The sequence below is a fragment of the Marmota flaviventris genome, chromosome 1, assembly GCF_047511675.1.
Source record: "Marmota flaviventris isolate mMarFla1 chromosome 1, mMarFla1.hap1, whole genome shotgun sequence".
NCBI classification, from domain to species: domain Eukaryota; kingdom Metazoa; phylum Chordata; class Mammalia; order Rodentia; family Sciuridae; genus Marmota; species Marmota flaviventris.
The window spans coordinates 203,846,002-203,854,722 of NC_092498.1; positions in this window are offsets into that span (position 1 = coordinate 203,846,002).

Below are 8,721 nucleotides of genomic sequence, written 5' to 3' on the forward strand. Positions count from 1 at the left end.
TAGAGTTACACAGGTCATGTAATCATATACACACAGGGTAATAATGCAAGGGACATTTCTTGTATGGTTTTCAGCATCCTTTGTGGAAGCAACTCTTTGGGAATGATCCCATAATCATGAAGGAAGACTGATAAATTTTTTAAAAATATTTTTTCTCATTATAGATGGACACAGTACTTTTATTTTATTTCTTTATTTTTTTATGTGGTGCTGAGGATTGAACCTATGCCTCACACATGTCAGGCAAGTGCTCTATCACGGAGCTACAACTCCAGCCCAAGACTGGTAAATTTGACTACATAAAAATAAACTTTAAGCTGGGGATGGTGGTGCACACCTGTAATCCCTTCTACTCATAAGGCTGAGGCAGGAGGATCTCAAGTTTGAGGCCAGTTTGGGCATAGTGAGATCCTGTTACAAAATGAAAAATAAAAATAAAAGGGCCTGGCATGTATACTCTACTTAGAGGTAGAGTGCCACTGGGTTTAATTCCTGGTATCACCAACAAAATTTATATTAACACTAAGACTGTAAGGTTGCAAGCCACCAAGTGGGAAAAGATATTTCAACACAGATGACCAATAAAGGGCTCATAAACAGGACAAAGATTGCTCTTGAATCAAACAGGATAACCTAATAGAAAACCAGGGTGATGAGTTAATAAGTAAATGCTTCATGATGGCAGAAATCTAGATGACTAATCAACATGTGAAAAGTGTGCAATTTCATCAACTAGGGAATCACAAATTAAAATCATAATTACAGATAAGTGCTCTCAAGTACTGCTAAGGATATGGAGCAAAAGCACTGCTCATCCTCTGTTGATTATTGAACCAACCACATTTTTTTTTTCACTGAGAATTGAACCCAGGGACTTTCTACCACTGAGCCACACCCCCAATCATTTTTATGTTTTATTTTATTTTATTATTTTTGGTACTGGGGATTGAAACCAGGGGCATTCAACCACTGAGCCACATCCCCAGTCTACTTTTTATATTTTATTTAGAGATGGGGTCTTACTAAGTTGCTTGGGGCCTCATTAAATTGCTGAATCTGGCTTTGAACTCATGATCCTCCTGCCTCAGCCTCCTGAGCCACTGGGATTACAATTATGTGCCACTGTGCTCCACCCTTTATATTTTTTGAGACAAAGTCTTGCTAAGTTGCTTAGAGTCTTGCTAAGTTGCTGAGGCTGGACTGGAACTTGTGATCCTCCTGCCTCAGGCTCCAGGGCCATTGAGATTACAGGCATATGCCACCATGCCCAGCCCTCCTCTTTTATATTTTGAGACAAGGTCTCACTCAATTGCCAAAGCTGGCTTTGAACTTGGGATCCTCCTTCCTCCGCCTCCCATGTCTCTCTGATTATGGGTACGTGACACCATACCTGGTAAAACAACCACTTTGGACATTATCTTATGAAGCTGAAGACTCTGTCCTAGCAATTCTGCTCCTAAAGGGACACCTTGGATTTGGATGCACATGATACCAGGGGCAAATCCCTTCCGTTGACATATTCTCTCTTTTTGGCTTTGATAAACCATTAGTGACCTGCCTGCTCTAGCTGGTCATCTGATTCCTTCTGCTACCTTTGGGTATCTTTCCTCCATGTCCTTTGTGTAATCTCAAAGTCACACACTCAGGAGGCAATACTGTTTGCCAGTGTGCTTTATTGGAATGCTTTTCTTTTCCCCAGGCCTCCTGTGTACCTGGCATGACTCCTGGGCTGAGGGAAGAGCCTCTAACTGTGCTCAGCCCTGGTGGTGCTCACCAGATACTCCCTTGCTTGACTGACCAGGAAGCTGGCTTATGCCCCTCTGGTATTCACCCTTTCCCTTGGGCCTAGAGGATGAGTGTAGAACCTTTTCCAATTCTCAAAACACTTTCCCATATATTACTTCTCTGGTTGAAATATGTCCCCTTAATTTCATGTGTTGGAAATTTAATCCCGAAAGTCATATGTTAATGACATTTGGAAGCAGAGTCTTTGCGAGGTAACTGCAATTAACTGACGTTGTGAGGTGAGACCCCCACTGCTGGGAGCCATTAGCCAAGTAGGTATGACAATTTCCTTGCCAGCGTACCCCATGTTGCAGTGACATTGAATGTAGGTGACCTTGCTCAAGGACCAAGGCAGATTAGGGTGTTCCCGGTTTTAAGATAATTGTGTTTAGGGCGTTCCCAGTTTAGGTTCCAGGTTTAAGGTTTAAGATTATTCCTCCTGGGAATAGGGCGTATCCTGCTGCCTGAGTTCCCCTTGAGTTCTCACGGGATTCAGACAGTATATTTTGGAGATAGAAGCCCAGAGGAGGTGGATTTGGGCAGAGAACGTGGATTTGGGCAGAGAACGTGGATTTCCCCAGAACGTGATTGTAGACGGCTGGTGTGAGTTCGGGAATAAAGAGTTGCTGTTTGAATCTACAAGCTGTGTGGTGGCTCGTGATTGTGTGCCCAGCCAGACTGCGGCATTTGTGCCCAGCCAGACAGTGGCACCCCACGACTGCATTAGTGGCTACATGAGATGAGGAAGAGATGCGCAAGTATGCACGCTTGCCCTGTCTGGCCTCATGATGTCCAGGCCCTCACCAGATGCCAAGCAGATGTGGACGTCCTGCTCTAGGACTTCCAGAACCTGAGTTAATAGTAAGAGAAAAATTCCAGGATGTCCTAAATTTAACTACATTGCCTGGAGGGTGGATGGAAAGAGAGATGGGGGAAGTAAATCAGTTAATAAGCCACAGGTCAAAAGGAATAAAAGGCTGTTTCATATTCTCAAATGTATGTTGAAATGTTAACTCAATTCCATCACAACTTCCAGGCGCAGTGGCACATGCCTGTAATCTCAGCATCTTGTGAGGCTGAGGCAGGAGGATTGCGAGTTCAAAGCCAGCCTCAGTAATTTAGTGAGGCCCTAAGCAACTCAGTCACACCCTGTTTCTAAATAAAATTTAAAAAGTGGTGGGGAGGGCTGGGGCTATAGCTCAGTGGCAGAGTGCTTGCCTTGCATGTGTGTGAGACACTGGGTTCAATCCTCAGCACCACATAAAAATAAATATACCATATATATATATATGGTGGAGATGTGTCTCAGTGGTTAAGTGTCCCTGGGTTCAAACTCTGGTGCCAAAAATAAATTCCATCACAACTCCCAACACCACATCTTGCTTCCACCCCTACCAATCCAGAAGCAATGATTTCTTCTCCTTAGGGCCTGTTCCCCTATCTTAAAACACACCACTTTATGTAATCCTGCTCCGGTCTATATCCAATGTAACTAACTTATGTCCTTCTTCCCCAAACCTTTTAGAATGAAAAAGATGTTCGTAGTTCTGGTTCAGTGGACACACTTCCAATTGCTACCTAGCTCAGCTGTTGGTAGTTGTGGGGACTTGTCCTAGGTCCCACGTCTTTTTTTCTGACTAGCACTTGCACTGGCTCCATAAACCCTTTTATTTCAGAGACCCTTCATCTCAAGAGTTTTGGTTTAACACTAAATAAGCCTATTTTCCTTATAAAATACCCAATCAGTGTCATTTAGTTATGGCAACAGAAAACAGACAAAGACAATGGTTTTGAATGGATTTCATGACACTGGGAAGTAAGTTCCACTAGGTACTTTTGGTCCATGTGGTTCATTGTTATATCTTGGGTGCCAAGACAGTTCTGTGAAAAGGTAAGGATTTTTAAAAATATTTTCTTTTAGTTGTCAATGGACATTTATTTTATTTATATATGGTGCTGAGAATCAAACCCAGTGCCTCACATAGGCTAGGCAAGCACTCTACCACTGAGCTACAGCTCCAGCCCAAAAGGTAAGGATTTTTAAAAAACTTTATTTATTTATTTTAGTTGTAGTTGGACACAATATCTTTATTTTATTTGTTTTTATGTGGTGCTGGGGATCTAATCCAGTGCCTTGCGCATGCTAGGGGAGCATTCTACCGCTGAGCCACAACCCCCAGCCCCAAGGTAAGGGTTTTATAGATGAAGAACCTTGGGTTCAGAGAGTGTGTGGCTCCTAACTGGAAGAGAATGTCTAGCACTGAGTCTGGGGTTGAGTGTCACTTTGTGGTGCACAGGCTAATCTTTTTGCTACTATCAGTTCTATGAGAAAGGATGAAGAACCAGTGTCTATGGTACAAGGTGATGCAGAGGAAAGATACTGAAACACATGTCCAAATTTCAAGTTGTAACCTTGTCACTGATGCCTTTTAGTCCTAAGACCAGGCTCCAGGGCTCTGGTGAGGATGGATGAAACCATAGACATGAAAGTGTGTTGTAAATGGTAAGGCTCTATGTGGTCCGCACTGTGTCCCTGAACAGACATTAAAGTCTGGACCCTGGAAACCTATGAATGTGACCTTATTGGAAATAAGAATCTTTACAGTTGTAAGATTAGATCATACTGGACTAGGGTGAACCTTGAATCCGATGATGGGTGTCCTTATAAGAAGACCACAGGAAGACGCCAAAATGTTGACAAACACACACAGGGAAGTCCTGTGCAGGCAGAGGCAGCAATGGGAGTGATGTAGCTACAACCAAAGAGTGACAAGGGCTGCCAGCAAGGAAGAGGCGAGGAAGGTTCCTTCTTTTGGAGCTGTCGGGGGTGGGGTGGGGAGCAGGGCCTGGCTACACCTTATCTCAGGCTTCCTGCCTCTATGGCTGTGAAGAGGAAACCTCTGTTGTTTTAAGTCATTCCATTCCTGCTGGTTTGTGGCAGTAATCCAAGGAAGCAGATACAGGTGTGGTACTTCGAGGATCTGCTCTGTGTAGACAGAGGGTTCTACACTGCCCACACAGCTCTCCTGGTTGGCATGACCTCCTCAGTGCTGGAAGGCTCCAGAGACACTTGGCTTCCTTCCATGATGTCCAATTCTTCCATATTTCCAGTCTGTCCTTTCTTTCTGTTGTTTCTTGCAGTACAAGGGATTAAACCCAGGAGTGGTCTACCACTGAGCTGTATCTCTCTCTCTCTCTCTCTCTCTCTCTCTCTCTCTCTCTCTCTCTATATATATATATATATACATATATATATATATATTTTTTTTTTGGGGGGGGGTACCAGGGATTGAACTCAGGGGTACTCAACCACTGAGCCACATCCCCAGCCCTATTTTGTATTTTATTTAGAGACAGGGTCTCACCAAGTTGCTTAGTGCCTCGCCATTGCTGAGGCTGGCTTTGAACTCGTGATCCTCCTGCTTCAGCCTCCCAAGCTGCTGGGATTACAGGTGTGTACCACTGCACCCAGTTTACTCTTTATTTTGAAACAGGGTCTCAGTTGCTGAGGCTAGCCTTGAACTTATGATCCTCCTGTCTCAGCCTCCTGAACCATTGGGATTACAGGCGTGCATCACCACGCCTGGCTCTCTTTTCTTTGGAAAGGAAGAATCAGGACCGGCTATGGTGTGGGTTAGAAAGAGCAGAGAGGACACATTCATCTGAAAGCATGAGGGTGAAGTGAAGTGTCCCCAGAGCTAGGCAATTACTATGGGGGTTGGGGGAGGCAGTAGCAGCAGAGCTGGAGGGTCCCCAGAGAGGGCGCCGGCTAGCCCTATGAATCACAATCATTGTGCAGCACACACACTCTGGCAGGAAAGAGGACAGGCACAGACAGAAATCAATATACCCTACTCCAACATTTTAGTTCCTTCTTTGGGACAAAGACTCTTGGTAATATCTGGTGACTCTATTCAATAGGCCTCCGCTGTCCCCTGCTGTCCTTGTGATCTGGGATTTCCTATCCATCCTGTATGTACCGTGAAGGTGGGACAAAGCCAAAGGCTTTGATACACATTTCATAATACTCTCATGGGAAACACAAAACAAAGCACAATACTAAACAAACCCTGCCGTCTGGATGGGATTTAGAATTTACAAAGCACTTTTAACACACAGGCTCGCTTGATTGGGCCTCCTTGTGAAAGGATCCAAAGGTGCCTACCCTTGAAGGACAGGTCCCCTAATTCAGAGAGTACAGGAAGTTCTAAGCAGAGCCATGCCAAATCCCTCAAAGTGGACAAGAAATATGGTTAGGAAAGTATAATATGTATCCCAATAAGCAGCCCTATCCAATAGCAAAGAGCAGACTGCACTGAACATGGTCTGGGCAAGAGTCCAAGGTGGAAACAGAGGACTTCTGTTGTTAGCCAACAGGAGACGAGGTAAATTGGACCCACTCCCCCACTAACGACAACCAAAGAGCTGTATAAACATCTGACAAGCATCAAAGAGCTAACAAGATACTAAAGAGTTACTAGGCCGACATCCAGAGAAGACAGGAACCTAGACAGAAAAGTCTGATAATGGGGCTATTTTTGTGCCTTGGAGGCACTTGCCCATTCAGATAAGGTGAGAGAGAACAAGGAGTGTTTCTGAAAGTCTCCCAGGGCTGTGCAGGTGGGACACCGGTAAGCACTGCCCGTCTTGGGCTGTAACTCCAGAGGACTGTTAAAAGAAGAACCAGCAGCAAGCTCTTGCACAGTGTGATAGGTCTGAGACCACCACCTTGAATCTGTATTCATGTGATCCCATAATTCTAGCACCCCTGGCACCTGACAGAGGAAAACAAAAACCCTGACAGGAAGAAATCATCCCAGATGTCAAGATATGTTTAATAAACAAATTTTCAGATACAATGTCCAGCACGTAATAAAAAATAACAAGGCACATGATGATACAAGTCAGGAAGAACACGCAGAAATTAGTCAACTGAAACACACTTCCGGGGGTTTCAGGAGCTAGAATTATCACAGAATGAATGCAGGTAAAAAATTCTGGAAAACTCCCCAGCAGCTGGTAAACCTTGCTATTTGAACTCCTCTCTCTGATCCATCCCTGTGCATTTCCTGGATTGTTACAACCTCCATCCTCAGTGGGCCTTCACTGCTGTCTCCAGTTATCTTTCTAGAAAACAAATCTGGACCTGTCTTATCCATGCTTACTGGGCATTCCAGGTCCTTCCTTATCTCTCCTCAGTGGTTCCTTCCAGGCCCATCACCTAGGACCCCTCCCTCTCACACAATCTCTGCTCATCCAGCACTACTTTCCTGAGTAGTTCCTCTTTTCCTTGAACACCTTCTCCTGCTTTCCTGTTTCATCTTGAAAAATGCCTTCTTATCATTTAACATCCACTTGCAACCTCTTTGAACTCTTCATGCACACTCCCATTATAATACTGACACACTGCATTATAATTATTTAAGTCTATTTCTTAAGTAGACTATGAACTTCTTGAGACTAGGGCCTCCCTTAGTAGGCTTGGCTCAGAGTGTAAGTACTTAATACAGTCTGAGGACAAAAGTGGTGAGGCACAGTGGTACATTCCTGAAATCCCAGTTACTCAGGAGGTTGTGGCAGGAAGATCACACGTTCAAGGTCAGTCTAAGCAAATTTTATTAGTGAAATGCTCAAAATAAAATTTAGACAAAAGGGCTGGAGGTGTAGCTCAGCAGTAGAGCATTTGCCTAGCATGCACAAGGTCCTGGGTTCCATCCCTGGCATTGGATTCTTTTTGGTACTGGGGATGGAACTCAGGGGCATTCTAACACTGAGCTATATCCCCAGCCCCGTTTTAATACTTTATTTCAAGACAGGGTTTCACTGAGTTGCTTAGGGCCTCGCTAAATTGTGGGGCTAATCTTGAACTCATGATCCTCCTGCTTCAGTCTCCTGAGCCTCTGGGATTATAGGCATGTGCCACCATGTCCTTATATTTTTTATTTTTATTTAAAAAAATATATATTTTAGTTGTTGATGAACCTTTATGATTTATATGCAGTGCTGAGAATTGAACCAGTGCCTTACAAATGCTAGGCAAGTACTCCACCACTGAGTCACAACCCCAGCCCCTATGTTTTCAGATAGGGTCTCATTACCTTGATGAGGCTGGCCTTGAAGTTGTGATCCTCCTGCCACAGCCTCCTGAGTCACTGGGATTATAGGTGTGCAACACTGGGCCCAGTTGGAAGAGAGTTTTTTTTAAAGAATATTCTTTTTTTTCCCCCTTGGTACTAGGGATTGAACCTAGAGGTGCTCAATCACTAAGCCACATCTCCAGCCCATTTAATTTTTTATTTTGAGACTGGGTCTCACTAAGTTGCTTAAGGCCTTGCTAAATTGCTGAGGCTGGCTTTGAAATTGTGCTCTTCCTGTCTCAGCCTCCCAAGTTGCTAGGATAACAGGTATGCTCCACTGCACCTGGTTTAAAAGAGTATTTTTTTTTTAGTTGTCAATGGACCTTTATTTTATTTATTTATAGGGCTGGGGATATATAGTTCAATTGGTATGCATAACATCCTGGGTTCAATCCCCAGCACCACCCCCCCATAAGATATTTATTTATATGTAGTGCTGAGAATCAAACCCAGTGCCTGACACACTCTAGACAAGTGCTCGGCCATTGAGCCACAACCCCAGTCCCAAAGTATTCTCTTTTTTAAATATTTTTTTTTTAGTTATTGGTGGACCTTTATTTTATTCATTTATTTATATGTGGTGCTGAGAATCGAACCCAGTGCCTCACACATGCTAGGCAAGTGCTCTACCTCTGAGCCACAACCCCAGCCAGCAAATATTCTTAACAGTAGATGAGATAAGATTATTTGGTCTAAATTATGCCCTGCTCTTGAATTTATACATTGAGGTCTCAACCTACAACCTGATTATAGACAGACACAGGCTTTTAAGAAGCTAGTTAGGGCTGGGGTTGTGGCT